Source organism: Chiloscyllium plagiosum, unplaced genomic scaffold (genome assembly GCF_037043375.1).
Source record: "Chiloscyllium plagiosum isolate Xiang-an unplaced genomic scaffold, Cpla_swu_hap1 HiC_scaffold_12, whole genome shotgun sequence".
In the NCBI taxonomy this organism is placed as follows: domain Eukaryota; kingdom Metazoa; phylum Chordata; class Chondrichthyes; order Orectolobiformes; family Hemiscylliidae; genus Chiloscyllium; species Chiloscyllium plagiosum.
Genome location: NW_028270150.1, coordinates 98582441 through 98600297, shown reverse-complemented (window position 1 = coordinate 98600297; position 17857 = coordinate 98582441). Strand labels below are relative to the sequence as shown.

General features: G+C 43.3%; 1 pseudogene; it reads left to right on the top strand.

Annotated features, from left to right (window-relative positions):
* The first annotated feature begins 12299 nt into the window (after positions 1–12299).
* On the top strand, positions 12300–17181 carry LOC148148639 (putative G protein-coupled receptor 139; annotated as a pseudogene).
* Positions 17182–17857: the final 676 nt, after the last annotated feature.

Sequence of the window (17857 nt, the reverse complement as noted above, 5' to 3'; positions counted from 1 at the left end):
TTAAAGTGTTTTTCATGGCAGAGAATAGAGAGAGCTCCTGAGTTCTACCGCATCTGAAAAGCTTCTCCCGAACCTCTTCACAACCTCAGGCTGTTTGGATAACTGAGAAACAGACACATGCTGGTTGTGAGGCAGGAGGCCTGTACTGTACATACCTAATTGCTAGGGCACTGACTAGTCAGCTACATGTACAGTCTAAAGTTCCATCCGTATGTAACCCCTTCACTCCAGTTCATCTGCAATGACACATTAACCACTGCTCAATCAAGCAGCTGTGTAAACATTGCTCACAATGAATGTCAGATAACTGGCTTTCAAAACATGCGTCAATCCTCCTGAAATCCTTTGGTTTATCAACTGTTCTTTGTTTTTAACTCCAGTCCACAATGAAAAATACAGAAAACAGTGAGAAACATGTTTGCCACATTCACCAGCCATAATAGTAGGTACTATTATTGAGACACTCTCTGATACCCGCGACCCGGAGCATCACATTGAATTGCCAGCTATACACCAGGAGGATTTCTATAAGCCAGGGACTGCCCTTCAGAGTTGTAGTGTCAGAAGGTTTGGCCTACCATTGGCCAACAGAGGCAGATGCGACCTGACTTCTTGTGGACCTGGATGTCCTGATTGCCAGGGCGTGGGAGAGATGGACTGTGCTTTTTCTTCAGGGATAACAGTGGAGACCGTGGGACCAGGATCTGCCAACTTTGCTTTAAGTTGCCAGTTGGGTCAGTGCAATATCCATGGTCCTGAGGAACACCTAGTGGTGAGGGTAGATGTTTCAGGAGCTTCTGGACTCAGCAAGGGTAAGTGTCACTATGCTCTCTCTGCTACCTCACACTCATTCGAACTCTGCTAATGCATCCCACCAAGACTAATGATCATCAGCTCTTACTGGTGCATGCAGAATCTTCCCTCAAATAGTTTCACCCAAATCTAACTAAACTGCATCCCAGGCCCTATGCCACCCAGACTACTAGCTCAACAGCCCTCTGCACTGCTTAATCTCTTACTCAGGACACCTCACCCTCTTTTCCCACCTGTACCAGCACTAGCTGATGTGCAAGTCACTTTCAGCAGATGTGATTGTGTTTGGACATGACTTGCTGAACAATCCAAAGTGTGCTAGTATCTACACCAACAACCGATTTAAGATAATACACCGAGCGCATTCTCCAGCTCAGTATCTGGCATATAGGGAATTGATCCTCTGCAAACATAAGATCTGAGTTCAAAACTTGCATCTTTTTTAAACAAATTACCTTCGAAATTTGAAAATCAAATGTTCTGCATTGTGTTCCACATCTAACACCTCAAATCAATTAGCACAGACTTATCAACCAATCAGCAGTCTTTCTCCCCACTGGGTTACATTGTTCTGATGGTTAGAAAATTGGTTTTCTTGCATTTCTCCCGATTATTGGAAGACCAAAAGCTTTGACAACATATTGCTGTTTTTAACAATGTTTCTGTGTGGAATCTCTTTGGTCCTGTGTAACCTTCTAAATGGTGCAGCTCATTATATATTCAATCCCTTCATTATCCTGACCAAAACTCTGGATCACTTCCCTGCTTCTCTGTCTTACATTTTATTTGTTATTTCACCAAAGCTTGTTTGTGTCTCCTCTACACTGGGGAGACAGGACACCTCCTTGCAGAACATTTCAGAGAACATCTCTGGGACACACGCTCTAAACAAGCCCACCGCCCGGTGGCCGAATGCTTTACCTCTTCCTCCCACTCTGCCAAGGACATGCAAATCCTGGGCCTCCTCCACCACCAAACTCTAGCCACCAGACGCCTGGACGAAGTACGCCACATCTTTCTTGGGACCATCCAACTACACGGCATCAATGTGGATTTCACCAGTTTCCTCATCTCCCTTCCCCTACCTTACCCCAGATCCAAATCTCCAACTCAGCACCGCCCTGTTGAACTGTCATACCCAACTATCTACCTTCCCACCCATCCGGTACACCCCTTTCTCCATCCAATCACCTTCACCCCAACCTTCATATAGCTACCACATTCCCAGCTATCTTCCCCCCAATTCTCACCACCCCATCCCATTTATCTCTCAGCCCCCTTGGGCCTCCCCCTCATTCCTGATGAAGACCTTCTGCTCAAAACGTCGATTCTCCTGCTCCTCGGATGCTGCCTGACCGCTGTGCTTTTGCAGCACCACACTCTTTGACAATGTTCCCCTGAAGTCTAATCATATCCTCCTCACTGAATTTCATGCTCTCTGTTATGCTCAAATTATCTCCTTGAGATAGATTTTAACATTTTTTATTTGTATCGGCATATACCAAGAGAACAGTGCTTCGAATGCTGACTATGGACTGAATTTCTAAGTTGTTGACAAAGTGTATTTTTGTTTCACTGATATTTTTGGTACTTCGTCCACCACAGCCCAGTGTTTTTCTGCACTGCCATCTGTACACGAATAGAACAGAATGCCTTTCATGCAGAAAGAGGCCATTTGGCCCATTAAATCTGCAATAACCCTTGAAAGACCATCCCACCCAGATCTTGCTCACCTACCCACCAGTCACCCCCACCCTAAACCATAGCCCTGCATTTCTTACAGCTAACCCACCCAGCCGGCACATCCCTGGACACTACAGCACAATGTGGCACAGCCAATCCACCTAACCGGAACATTTTGGACTGTGGCAGGAAACTGGAGTACCTGAGAGAAACTCACGCAGACACTGGCAGGCTGTGTATACTCCACAATAACACAATCATCCAAGGCTGGAATTATACCCAGTTCCCTGGCACTGTGAGACAGCAGTGCTAACCGCTGAGCCACCATGCCATCATGTTAATATTGGAGCCGGTCTTTATGGAATTGTGCAGCACGAGAGGGTGCTGTGCTTGTCGTTGCCAGGATGTTATTCCGTTTATGCAGCTGATCCCATAGTTAAACCTCATCTCTACAAATCGTCACACGTTACAGGCCAGGAACTGCCCTTATCCCATAGAGCAAGGCCCAGAAAGCACAGTAACTCATCACTGTGCTGACCAAGTCCTGGAGGAGCTGATGGACAGGGTGTTTGACTAGAAATGTAGAAGCGACCATCCTGGACAGAGACAGAGGCCGAGGCCTGTGTCAGTGTGGTTCCTGTGTGACTTTGTTGCTCTTTTAACAAGGCGAGTTTGTGATTGGCTTTATTTTCAGGAGGTCATAAAAACATAGGTTCCAAAAGTCTGGGCTTGGATGAGTTTTTGGGCCAGTTTTATTGTAGCTGACAGACACTGCCTCAGGCAAAAGGCTTTTAAGATTAAAAGAAAATAATACAATAACAGAGGAGAGGCGAGTTCTCCCAGCTCAGCTGATCCCTGGTTTGATTGGGTCAGTAGGCAGTAGTGTTGGGAAGCTGCTGGACCCAAGAGAAGCAGCTCCATGCTGACCCCCTCTCTCTCTGTCTCTCTCTCTCTAACTTCTCTCCTGTAAGACACTGTGTTGGATTTTACCTTTTGTGCCCACAGCTGCTTAGGGGATTTGTTGCAAATATTTGGAATAGCATCATTACATTGGGATGAACTTTTGGGTTTTTCGATAAGTTGTTTTGCGGTATTTTGTTCCCTTTTATTTGTGTTTCATTTGGTAATCATGTAAAAAAAAAGTACTGTTTAAAGCGATGTGGTTTGACCAGCTGCATCCCTCCTGGAATATCTACGTTACACCTCCTTTAAAAAACGGGCAAAGTTAGGGTTTGGGCTACTTTCTTGAAATGTTTTGAGGGGGTCTGACCTGGTCCAGAACAGAATGGGGCTCTTTGTAGGATTTGTTCTATAGTTCCAAATTGGGATTGAGGTTGTTGGACTCGAAGGCAGTGACTGGTAGGTGTTTGTGTCTTTTGTTTCGGGTGTTGTATTCGGTTGGTTTAAACAGGACTTGGGATAGCAATGGCCCTTCCAGTCACCGGGAGTTTTCTGGGGATGGAAGAAGTGACCTTTGGGGTTTTACAAAAGCTGATTAAGGCCAAGCTGCTGGAATTAGCAGACAAGCTGGGGTTGGAGCTGCCCCCTTCCGTGAGGAAAGGACAGATAGTTACAGCAATACCTCAGCATTTCAATTTGCTAGAAACACTGTCACAATCTTTAGAGCTGGCTAAAATTCTTTTGAGAATGCAGCAGCTTGAGTTAGAGGCAACACACAAGGAAAGGGCAACAGAAATGAAACAGTTTAAATTAGAATTGAAAGTAGAGGAAAGAGAAAAAGAATAAATTGCTTTTACAGAACAAAAAGAAAGAGAGAGAGAGGAAAGAGAGAAAGAGAGGGAGTTTGAACTTCAGAAATTGGCACTGAGACAGGAGTTCAAAACTTCCCTTTCTGAAGCAGTGCACACTCATGTGGAAGAGCAGAGAGCTAAAATGGCAAGATTTGCAGCTGAAATGGCTGATGGTTATGAGTTGGTCCATAAATCAAAGTTTGGATTCCAAAATCAATTTCAATCCATGAGGGATAGAAATTGGGGAAAAGAGAAATCCTCACGTGGAAAGGGAAAGGTAGACCTCAGTACAGATCGATCTCAGAAGGATAATTTACCCACAGGGTAAAAAGGGAACCCTTGAAGAGGAGGGAGAAATTAAAAAGCTCCAGTATTTTCACTGCAATAAAGCAGGCCACATGATACCACAGTGTTGGTGGGTGAGGAAAAGCACTGGGAAGCCTGATGTTGGAAAACAGGATAAGTCAGTGAGTTTTGTTGGAGTGATAATGAAAAGCACAGTGGAGGATAGAAAGCTGCACCAGGAACTTACAAGCTGCTCAGAGGTTGGTAAAGGAGGAAGTGCCAGATCTTCTTCTACCATATAGCCGTGAAGGTAAAGGTTACTCACATAGGGCAGGAGCAGCAGGTAAAGAGGTTACAATGTTCAGAGATACAGGATCCTCTCAGTATGTGATGATGAAAGATGAGGAGATATGTACCACTGAAGGAATATTACCAGGAAAGGTACGAGTTACAGGAATTCACAGTGAGACAAGAAGCACTTAGTTATGTAAAGTGAGGTTAGTGTGTCCAGTGAAGAGTGGAGATGTTGTGGTGGGAGTACTGAACAAACTCTCAGCTCCAGCAATATAATTTGTCCTTCCTAATGATATAGCTGTGTCACAGCTAAGAGTGCTGCCTACTGTGGTTGAAAAGCCAGTGGAAACTCAGGCAACTGAGCTACTGCAGGACACGTATCCTGGGATTTTACCTGACAATGTGGTAACAAGGTCACAGAGTCACCAGTTGAAACAGGAGAGATCAAAGAGTTCAGATAAGAAAGTTGAAGTGGAATTAGCAGAGACCCTGGTTGGGGTGGCACGGTGGCTCAGTGGTTAACACTGCTGCCTCACAGCACCAGGGACCTGGGTTCAATTCTACCCTCGTGTGGCTGTATAATGGAGTTTGCATGTTCCCCCTGTGTCTGCGTGGGTTCTGGTTTCCTCCCTCAATCCAGGCTGGGTGCATTGGCCATGCCAGGTTGCCCCACAGTGTTCAGGGATGTGCAGGTTATGTGCATCAGTCAGGGGTAAATGTTGAGGACTGGGTCTGGGTGGATTATCCTTCGGAGGGTCAGTGTGGACTTGCTGGGCCGGAGGGCCTGTTTCCACACTGGAGGGATTCTATGATTCTGGATCAGATGGTTGTCACAAACAAGGACCAGTTTGATCACAATGTAAATATCTTTTGCTCAGATAAATTAATGGAGTTACAGCCGAAAGATGAAAATTAAAGCAATTGTATCTAAAGGCATTCATCGTTAAAGAATCCAAATTCATCCCTGATTGTCACTATCATAAAAATGCTTTCTTAATGAGGAAATGGAATGTGTTATCGCATTCTTACAATCTTCCATCATGTCATTTTTGTGTTATTGCATTTTCTTTCATTCTGTCACTCTTGCATCTTTGCAAGTTTGCATTCTCGCATTCTATCATTCTTGCGTTCTTGCATTCTGTTCTTCTATTCTCTCATTTGGATCTTGCATTCTGTTGTTCTTCCATTCTCTCCTTTGGATGTCTGTGCATGCTTGCATTATTAATTGTCATCCTTGCACTCTGCCATTCCAACATTCTTGCATTCTATCCTTGCTGCATGATTGCGTTGCAATCTTGCATCATGTCATTTTCGCATTCTGTTATTCAGGTAGATGAGAAATGGGCAGAAGTTCATTGAGTTGTATTGCCAGTGGGTGAAGAGAAAGAGGTGCTGCGAGTGGTGCATGACTCCCTCTGGCGGGCGGCGGGAGGGGGGATTTAGGAATGAGAAAATCTCAGGCTAAAATACAAAATCATTTCTACTGGCTTGGACTGCACAAGGATGTTGTTGTATTTTGCCAGAAATAACATACATGTTACGTAATTGGAAAACTACAGTCAGTAATAAAACCTGCACCTTTAATACCTGTTCCAACATTTGGGGAAACTTTTACAAGAGTCTTAATTGATTTCATAGGACTACTACCTAAAACAAAAAGAGGGAATCAGTATTTGTTAACAATAACCTATGTATCCACTAGTTTTCCAGAGGCCATTCCATTATGCAATATCACAGATAAAAGGATTGGAGAGGAGTTACTCTCTCGGACTATCCGAAGAGATACAATCAGATCAAGGGTCAATTCGTAAATCAGAATTCATATTCGGATTACGTGTCAAATGTTCAGGATCATTAAATTACGCTGGGAATTGGCTAGACAGCATTTAAAAGTATCACAGCATGCATTGAAACAGAAGGTAGATAAGAAATCAAAAACTCACAATTTTACTATCAGGAATATACATTGTTCATGTTACTTCAAGTGAAAGGTGAAATGTTCAAAGCAAGTTTTAATGGACCTTATCAAGTTGAAAGTAAATTGAGTGAGATGGACTATTTGATAAGGACTCCAGACAGAAATCTGACAGTGTCTCCTGTGAATATGCTCAAACGGCATTTTGACAGAGGGAAGGAAAGCCAAAGGAGCTGAGTTACCTTCCAGAGGAAAATCGGAATGACCTAAAAGACTTATTACCATCGCATGGGGAGATATGTGGACATAAGCTGGGAAATACAAACCAAATTAAGAATGAGGTAGATATAGGAAATGCTGCTCTGATTAAGCAACATCCTTACGAACATAAGTCTCTAAAGTTGGCACAGGTTCAAAAAGAGGTTGAAAGCATGCTGCAAAATGACATCATCAAAGTGAGTTACAGTGACTGGAGCTCACCCAGATGAATGGTGCCAAAGCCAGATGGTACCCAACGATCAGGTGTGGACTATTGCAAAGTCAACACAGTTACAAGGACTGAAGAATATCCGATTCCATGTTTGGAAGACTCTGTTGAAAAGATGGGGCAAGCAACTTACTAATTTGGACTTGCTCAGAGAATACTGGCAGGTAACTTTATCAGAAAGAGTGAAGGCAATTTTAGCTTTCATAACGCTGAATGGACTGTATCAGTTTACAGTCACACCATTTGGTGTGAAAAATGCATCAGCTACATTTCAGATTCTAACTGATAAGGTCATTGCTGGATTATCCAATTGTGTCATATATATAGATGACCTGGTGATTTTTAGTCATAGATGGAAGGAACATTTCCAACATTTATCAGACTTGTTCAATTGACTGCGGAAGGCAGACCTGGTGATAGATTTGGTGAAAAGTGAATTTGCCAAAGCCCAAGTAACTTTCCAATACCGTTTTATTGGACAGTGACACATGGCCCCATGGAATACAAAAACCAGGTTAATTAGGGAGTTTCCCACACCTGAACAAATAGAGCAGTATTCCGGTTCCTGGGATTGAGTGGTTTTTATTAAAATTTCATACCAAATTTTAGCAGTGTGGCAGCTCCACTCACTGAATTGCTAAAGAAAAGCAAGACGTTTCAGTGAACAGCAGACTGTCAGAGGTATTTGACAGCTTTGAAAGCCGAGTGAACGACTGTCCTGGTATTTTTCACAGCTAATCATGCAAAGTCACTCAAGATGGCTATCAGTGAAAGTGGTGCAGTGATCAGTGCTGTGCTCTTGCAACAAGACAACAAGTCGATAGAAAAACATATCGGGCATTGCTCTCGCAGCTCCACAGCTTCCTGATGAAGGAGCAGTGTTCTGAAAGCTAGTACTTACAAATAAATCTGTTGGACTATAACCTGGTTTTCTGTGATAATGAACTTTGTTCAGGCAATTGAACATTCCTCAGAAGAAATATTCGACATTTGCGAAGGAGACTGAGCTTGGTGTTGGAGTTACAACATTTCAATGTTTGTGTTACAATAACGTGTCTGATATAATCATATACACTGATCATAACCCACTGAACTTTGTGGAGAAATATATGGACAAAGATGTGAGACTGTTTAGATGGAGATTGTTGGCACAGCCATTCAATTTCAAAATGGTGCAGGTGTCAGGACTAGCAAACATGATTACCGCCGCATTGCTGAGAGGTGAATGAGAAATGGAGGGGTTCGGTGGCAGGAGTAAAACAGACTCAAACAGACTGTAGTCATGCAGTTTGTGTGGTTACTGTCTGTGGAATGTATACGAGTATAAACGGTTTAGCATTAAGGATGCTTTAAAGTAAAGCCACCTTTGGATATGGATGGTTCATTTTTCTTTAAGGGGGGGGGATGCTGTAATGAGGCTGCTCCTTTAACAAGACTATGTTGTTCTTAGTTTCTTTTTGAGAAGTTTTGAAAAGCACAGGTTTCCAAAAGTCTCAGCTCAGTTGGGTTTTAGGGCCAGTTTGATGATACCTAACAGATACTGTCTCAGGCAAAAGGCTTTCGGGTTTTAAAAAAAAAAACACTTGTACAGTGAAAGGGATGTGGCAGGTTCTCCCAGCTCAGCAGACCCCTGGTTTGGTTGGGTCAGTAAGCAGTCGTGTTGTGAAGCTGCTGGACCCAAGAGAAGCAGCTCCATGCTGACCTTCTCTCTCTGATTTCTCTCCTGGAAGACACTATTGGATTTTATCTTTTGTGCCCAGGGGTGTTTAGAGGATTTTTTATAAGTATTTGCAACAGCATCATTATGTTGGGATGATAATTGGCTTTTTGGTAAAGTTATTAGTCAGTATTCTATTTTTGTTTGTGTTTTATTTGGCAATCTTGGAAATAAATTCTGTTTTCTTTAAAACTAAGTGGTTGGGTCAGCTGCATCCCTCCTGGAATATCCACGTTACACTTGCTTAAAGCAACTGGTAAAAGACAGGGTCTGGATTACTTACTTGAACTGTTTTGCGCGGGTCTGGCCTGGGCCATAACACCTGAGCTGAAGGAAATGTCTAACAGTGCATGGAGAAGGTCAGTGACAGACTGTGCTCTGCAAGTGTAAGTACCACTATCTTCTCTCTGCTACCTCACACTCACAGGTCAGGGTCAGCACTCCCTCTAACTGTACCATTGCACATGCCTCTCACCAAGACTCATGGACGACAACTCTCACTGTTGTATGTATCATGGCCACTCATCGACTCTTACCCACCGCATCCTCCCAGACTATACATTATTCCCACCCTCTGTGCTTCCTACTCACTCACTGGGGACACCTCACCACCTCTCCTGCTCATGCATCACCATGAACTGCTCGTACCTTCACTTCCATCAGACCCAATCCTCCCTTTGTCCCATTGGCAGGAATGAGATCTCTCATGGCCAGGTGGCCAGTGCTGGGTGGTGGGGATGGGGATCCTCTCCCCTTTTGAGGAAAATGTGTTAGCATTTAATGGAGAGGAGGGGAACTGCTCAGCTGGGGAAGTGCAACTGTGCAAGAGAGTTATATTGTGCTGCTCTCCTGACCCATTCACTCATTCTTTTCTGAACAGGCATTGAGTCCTTTTACACAACTCATTCCCAGTCTCCTCTTACATGGACAATAATGGGATCCAGGGATTCACTGAGAACCACCCAGATCCCTGTGGATCTCAGAGCTGTTCACCCACTCCCCATTTAGATCATGAGGTTGTTTTTTATTCTTTCTTCCAAAATGGACAATTTCCCAATGTCCCACATTGTATCCATTTGCCAGATCTTTGTCACTTAGCCCCTGATATCATTTTGTAGGCTCCTTATATACTCTTCACAACTCACTTTCCTGTCTATCTTTGTGTCATCAGTAAATTTACATCCATACCTGCGATCCCTCCATCCAAATCATTTCTGTAAATTGGAAAGAGTTGAGAGCCCAGCACTGACCCCTGTGACATACCGCTGTCATATCCTGTCAGGCTGAAAAAGACCCACTTATTCCTACTCTCTGCTTCCTGTTCACCAGCCAATCTTCTATCCAGGTCACTACATTACCCCCAACACCATGAGCTTTTCTTTTCTGCAATAACATTTGATGTGGCACCTTATCAAATACCCTCAGGATTCACTGCCCTTCTGCAGCCTTTGTGTCCCATTTCCCCATCTGCCGCTCCTCCCTGTACATTCAGATGTGGGTCCTGATTGCTGACACCACGGGCTCCTCTCCTGCCTGAGTAGCTGACTGATCTCTGCCGGTCCTTCCGAGTGTCAGCGGCCTGGGGCATTTCTTCCTCAGCCAGCTGCGGAGCTGTGGCAGTGAGGTGCTCACCAGCTTGTGCTCCCACAATCTCTAAGGCTAACCTTTCCACCGAGGTCTCAGGGTCAGAGCCTGTGGGGTTTACAAAAGGCAGCCTTAGTGACCATTCCTCTGAGCCCTCAGGGGGCAAGGTGGTGGCTTCTACAGGAGCTGGGCCTGTCTCTGCAGGCCCCACACTGAGGCTGGATTTAGCTGCAAGACATAGAGAGAGAGAGTGACAGTGTCATGGCCACTGGTTGGAAATGGTGTGCTCTGATTGAAACCAACAATGCACTTCACGGGAGAGTGGGAGAAAAGCACAGCACAAGCTTGAGGAACAAACCCTCATTTTCCTCTTTACCACCTTAAGGACTCAATACTGATTTCCACAACTCAGACCTTGACTTTATGATGGGTCTGGGTAGGTTACTCTTCGGAGGGTCGGTGTGGACTTGTTGGGCCGATGGGCCTGTTTCCACACTGTAGGGAATCTAATCTATCTAATCATATCTCTTCTGCATTTTTCTTTAATTCCTGCAATCTCTTACATTTTCTTATATTCTCAGCTGCATTAGGCACACAGCTTTCTTGTTTGTGTCTTATTTGTGTTGCTCCGAGTAGAGTGGAACCACCCACTTATTTTCACACCTTAATTTCGATGCATTTTACACCTTTTCTTTTCCTCATTCAACACCATTAATAATGGTCTTGTCTTTTACATGGGGTCTCAGCAATATCTCCCCCATCTTCTCCCTCTCTCAAAACAGTAAAATAACCCATTTTCACGCCCCTTTCAGCTCTGAGTTGAAGCATTATCTCTGTTTCCCTCTACAAGGATGCTGCTTGATCTGCTGAGTCTCTGCAGCATTCTGTGTTTGTTTCAGTTTTGCAGCATCAGCAATATTTTGTTTTAACTGAACTTCTGATGTCTGATCCTATCCTCCTCACCGTTCATTGTCTTTCTGTCTAACCTTGAAATCTTCTCCTTCCTATGTTACATATTTGTCTATGTCATTTATGCATGTATTACAAAGATCAGTGTTCCTCACACTAGCCATGAGGGAAGAAGAATAATGTATCTTCCTGCAGTCTGTCTACCTTCTCATCAACCTGTCTCAGGGATGTTATTACTCATCTCTGGAACAGTCAGGATTTGAACCCAGGATCTCTTGCCTGGGATAAGATCACTGCACCAGAAGAGCCCTCTCCCTGCAGCTAATCATTACGCGCACAGCATTTCTCTCTGAGGTATGTCCCTCAGTCAATGGCATTCCACCTTCAATCGCTGTTTACATTTTCCTAATAAGTCAATTAAATAGCATCTCTCCTTTTGAAAGTCTACATATGTAACATGAAATATGTGAAACTCAGCTAATTCCAGTTACTTTATCTAAGAACTCCATCAAGTCTTTAATACCTGTCATTTGTTAAATTCTTCTTCAAAGAACAAAGCCACAATTTATCTTGGATCATCAGGCTGCACTATTTGCAAACTTCCATGCCTCTTGGCCCACTCCCATTTTACCATTGTTCCTTTACTCAGCAACCCTCACACATTCTATCCAGACCAGGGAAAAGTTTTACATTTACAAAGTCTGGGATAAAGGCACTGGATTGACAGGAGTTCAATGAACCTGTTTGTTCAGTGACTGTAATTAATGTCAATCTCTGTGGGCCCTAACTGAGTCTCTGGATGGATTCCTCCTTCTATTAATAAATGAGTCTCAGCTACAACATTCCTCGAAACGGGGAGAGATGACAGATCAGAATCTGAGGAGAGCAGACTGCAATGTTACCACAATGGGCAGGAGTCTCTCTGGGACAATTGACTATTTTTCTGCAAATTATCACCAAATGTATTTGGAACGTCGGATCCGATACATACTTTGGATTATTCAACACATTTACTATCCGACTCTCGCTGCTGTTGGTATTCCTAGTAAGTATCTCTGTCTGGCTGGTAATTCTGTGAATCATGATGTAACTTTATTACAATTCTTGTCATTTCCTATTCCCCAACTTTCATCTTTTAGAATGGGTTTCCTACACTGACATGCACACACTCACTCTGCCTTTCCTGCAAGCACATCTTTCAGTTTATGGAGAGAATCTGTATTGCAGAATTATATTTTATTTTGCTCAAAAAAATGCATAACCTACAGTCAACCCATGTAAGATGCTGTAAATATCACTTTAGAATTACAACCGGTCAGACAGACTTTAACCTCACACCTTTAATGCTTTGTCTGAGCTGAGATGACACCTTTTGTTGGAGAATCTGAATTTATCTTGAGAATGTAACATAAAAGGAGTTTGGGATTTACCTAATAATGAAGTGAAGTTAGGAAACCCATTCTAAAAAAATGAAAGACTTAATCTGAGATTGATTAATATATTCAAGCCGCATGACACTGAAATCTTATGTGAAAATTTCTGCATCTTATAGTCCTGCTCCAGAACCACCTGATGAAGGAGCAGCGCTTCGAAAGCTAGTACGTCCAAGGAAACCTGTTGGATTATAACCTGGTGTTGTGTGATTTTTAACTTTGGAAACATTTCCAGGTTGAGTTCCTGTTGTCCCTGCTCTGCCCAACTGCCCAGTCCATTGATATCCTCCTGCAGGTTACAGATACCCTCCTCACTTTTTACCAGCCTTCCGAGTTTCATGCCACCTGTGAACTTCTTTATCATACTCCCCTGAATTTAAGTCTAAATCATTCATCTACAAAACAGACAGCAAGCTCCGAGCACCGAGCTCTGTGAAACCCCACTGAAATCAGACTTTGTGTCACAGAAACATTCCTTAACCATTCCCCTCTCCCTCCTGCCTCTCAGCCAGTTTTACATCCAGCAGGTCACTTTACCTGGGATCCCATTGGCTCTTACTGTCTTGACCAATCTGCATGAGGGACTTTACCAAAAGCCTTGCTGAAGTCCATGTAGACCACATCAAATGCACTGCCCTCATCAACACGCCAGGTTACCACCTCAAAAGGTTATCAAACACAAACTTCCTGTAACAAACCCTGTGTCTGAGTAATTAATCTCTCTTCATGTGCAGATATAGTCTCCCTGCCCTGTCCTTTTGGTCCCCTTTGTTGATGTATTTCTCTTGCAGCTGCGAGACTGAAGGGGAACTGAGATTGTCGAGCTTGCTGTTCTGAAACCACGTTGGGAATTGGGGGCAGATGCCTTAAGCCAGTGTCTGCAGCCTGACAAGGCCACATGGGGAAATCCTTTTCCAATGCAGGGAGGCTTAGCAGGGAGACACCTCGACAGTTATGGCAATCACTGCAGTTGCTCTTGTTCATGTACAGGGTCACAATCCTTGCATCACACACTCCCTGTGGAAATGTCCCCCCCTCCAGAAAAACAGAGAGGTTAGTGCAGAAGCTGCAGGAGTGGGGGTTTCTGTGCTTGATGAGGACTGGGAAAAGTGACTGGAGCTTTGTCCACGAGTGTGTTTCGAAAGCTTTGCTAAAGCCCCCCACTGTTGGTTTGATTCCCAGCTCTGAGGTAACAGGGAGGCTTTTTAATGGTGTCTAGAGCTTCCTCAGTGACAATGTTGTCCCTGCGTTATAGCTCAAGGCGAGGATCTCCCCATCTCTCCAACAATTTATTACAGAGGGTGGTGATCTCTCCTGCCTTTGTTTCAGTTGAGCTGTTTCTTTTCCTCATGCATCTTTCACCTTTCCCATCCCTTCATCCGTACATTTCCCTGTGATGGAGTAGCTATGGATATTCCTGCAGGGTTAGGAATGTTATTATTGGATCGTTGCTCAGCATTCTCTTGGACTGTACTTCAAATAGCTCTTTCTGAATTCTCACTCAGATCTCTCTTGTAATCGATGAGATTGGAACTCTTGCCTTCAATGACAGGCTCTATCACAGTAATGTTAGCCTCAAACCAGCCTGTGATGTTTTACTGTTGCTCCTTGTCTGTTCAGGGTGTGGTATTATAGATGATGGTGTCTCACAGAATGTGCCATTTCACTTCTGCTCTCTGAAAGGGAATGTCTCAAAGTGCCTTTTAGTCAAGTTGTGGAAAAGTTGCTTTTAAATTGAGAAAGCAGTGTGTCTGATGTTAACATGAGGGCAGTGTTTCTGCTTTGAATGAAAAAGACCTTCAAGAGCTGTATAGTTAATTTGATCCATGTCAGAGAGATGTGTGTCTCAAAGCACAAAATATTTCTGTTTTTCAGCTCCTCCTGAGTATTACCTTTTGGTTTTCAGGGCTGCCCTTCCATTCTCGCTAACTCCTTTATTAATTGATGCAGTCACCGTGTGGCATTACCTTCTGTGTTTGTCTTCATGGATATTTTCATTCATAAACAGAACTCAGGAAACTTATTAATATTATCAATAACCACAGTGTTAACCCACAATAAAGCCACAATATTTCGGGAAAACATTCATTTCCTGGATGGATGCTGTAGTCAAATTGACACTAAACAACAGGCATAAGTTTGCAAAATGTTTTTCCCCAAAATAAGTGACACATAATTCACGGGACACAAAAAGCTACAACAATAAACATGCTTCCTGCAGACTGAAGGAGTGACCGTTCATGTGTTTCCACACATAGTCACAAAGTTGGAATAGGTTTTAAACCAATTTGTTGCTACCTACTTTTACTGAGATGTGAGAACATAAATATTTATTTGTTTATTTATTATTCAATCAAATAAAAATATCAGATGTCAATTTCTGATTTAAATATAACAATTGGCTCCATGTACATGACTATAGCATCTACTGAAATTCTCCCAAAGAGAAGGCCATATACGCTCAGGGACTAAAACTAGAAATACAAAGTCTATTTGCAAGTAATTCATCAGCTCAATGATTTCATCTTTCCCCCATTTCTAGTTCGCAGAGGTTTCTTTTGTTAACAGATCTGAATCCAATCTCTGTTGTTTGCAAAGTCCCCCGTCTCCCACTTCACTTGCAACCGCTCTCTCTCGACCACCCTCTCGTAGTTTTTAATCTCTTCCCTTCTCCCTTTTTCCAATCTTGCTCTCTCTCTCTCTCTCTCTCCCTCCCACTGTCTTGCAGTGTCTATCTCTTCCTTCCACCCCCCTCCTTCCTGTCTAACCTCTTCTCTTGTGACCTCTCCATGTTCCCAATCCCACTGGTTTCCCAGTGTCCCGTCAGCCGCGTTGTGGCCTCCCCATAACGTCCCAATCCCCTCAAGGCCTCATTGTCTCCTGAATCATAAGTTGTTTCACTCTTGCGTCATCATTGATAGGCACATCAGTAAACCTATCAGCAGCAATCATGGTTATACGTAGCTTGTGACTGGAGGAGCAGCTGCTCTCCATTCTCACCCACTTCTGGTTACTCTCGGAACATGATAAACAGCACAGCTGCTATCTCATCCAGCATTCTTTTGACAAGTGTTGGATGTATTTCATCTGAACCTGGGACATGTCAACTATTGATTCTAAGAATTTCCGGAGCAACGTTTCATTATGATTGTAATTGTGTCTAATTCGTCCCTTTCTTTCAACTTGCTTTTCATGCTCATTTCTCGAATGTTATTCAAAAGACTGGCACAAAATATATGTTCAATGAATCCACTCTTTCTTTATGTCCCATTATTATATCTTTACTGAATACAGTAACACAGTTGAAAATCTCAATACGTACTGTAATGTATTAACTGTGTCTATAATAAGGTGGAACTTTACGCTTGGCTGAATATAATGTGTTCTTGTTTATTTTCCTTGCTCATAGTTAACATAGTGACAATTCTGATTCTGTCTCAGAGAAAGTGTGATCTTTCTAAATGTATCACTCCCTACCTGGTGGCCATGGCAGCAGTGGACTTACTGCTCATAATCATAGATTTGATTTTGAGACACATTCCAATTATTTATAGAAATGATTTTAAATTTCTGAAGACCGTCCCCGTGTGTAACATCCATGCCGTCCTGGTTTTTGCAGCTATGGACTGCTCTGTCTGGTTTACGGTCGCTTTCACCTTTGATCGATTTGTGGCCATTTGTTGTCAAAAGATGAAAGGCAACTATTGCACTGAGAAAACAGCAGCCGTAGTTCTGGGAACAATAACTGTGCTCAGCTGTTTAAAGAGCATTTCCTGGTATTTTATGTTAACACCTTGGTATAGTCTGATGAATCAGCCTTGGTTTTGTTTGGCAAAAAAAATGTTACGTTCTCCCTGATCTGGGGATCGATTGAGCTTATTCACTACATTCTGACCCCAGCACTCCCATTTGTTCTGATTCTGCTGCTCAATGCTTTCACTGGGAGGTACATTTTAGTGGCCAGCAGAGCCCGCAGGAGACTCCAGTCTGACAGCAGGCGGCAGCATTCCAAGGACCGACACTTGGAGAGCCGAAGGAAATCCATCATTTTAATGTTTGTTATCTCAGTGAATTTCATCCTGTTATGGTCAATGTTTCTGGTGTATTCTACATGGAGGCGATTGTATCAGTTGGGTTATAAGGCTGTATATTTACATTACTTTTTACGAGATATAGGATTCATTCTCCAGCTCCTGAGTTGCTGCACAAACACGTGTACATATGCTGTGACCCAGACTAAGTTCAGAGAACAGCTGAAGAACATGGTAAAACAGCCTTTTGCTCAATTAGTAATATTTATGAAACAATGAGATGGATTGATGTATTCTGGGATCACAACTGAACAATCCAGGCCCCTTGGGTCAGTGATAAAGACACAGTGAGGTCAGTCTGCTCTCCCTGACGTCTGTGAGACACACAGAGTAGGTTCAGTCAACACTCCCCATGATCCCTGAAACAGACACAGTGCAATCGATCGGCCCTTCCTGGATCAGTGAGACAAACACAATGCTTTCCCTGGTTAAGTGACAAACGTTGGCCCCTATAGACACTGTGCATCACTCCTTATGTTGAGTAACAGTCATATAAAATGGAAACAGACCCTTCAGTCTAACTCATCCACGCCAACCATCTTCCCAAGCTAAACTATTCCCACCAGCCCGCACTGGGCTCATATCCCTCCAAACCTTTCATATTCATGTACATATCGGAATGTCTTTTAACCCTTGTAACTGTACCTCCACCCACCACAGTCTCTGGCAGTTCATTCCAAACATGAACCACACTCTGTGTAAACAAATTACCCCTCATGTCCTTTTGAAATCTTTCTCCTCACACCTTAAAAGGATGCCCCCTAATTTTGATCCCCCCCCCAAGAAAAGACCATTGTCATTCACCTTGTCTAGGTCCCTCATGATTTTATAAACCTCAATAACGTCACGCATCAACCTCCTGTGCTCCAGTGAAGAAAGGTCTCCGTCTCTCCAG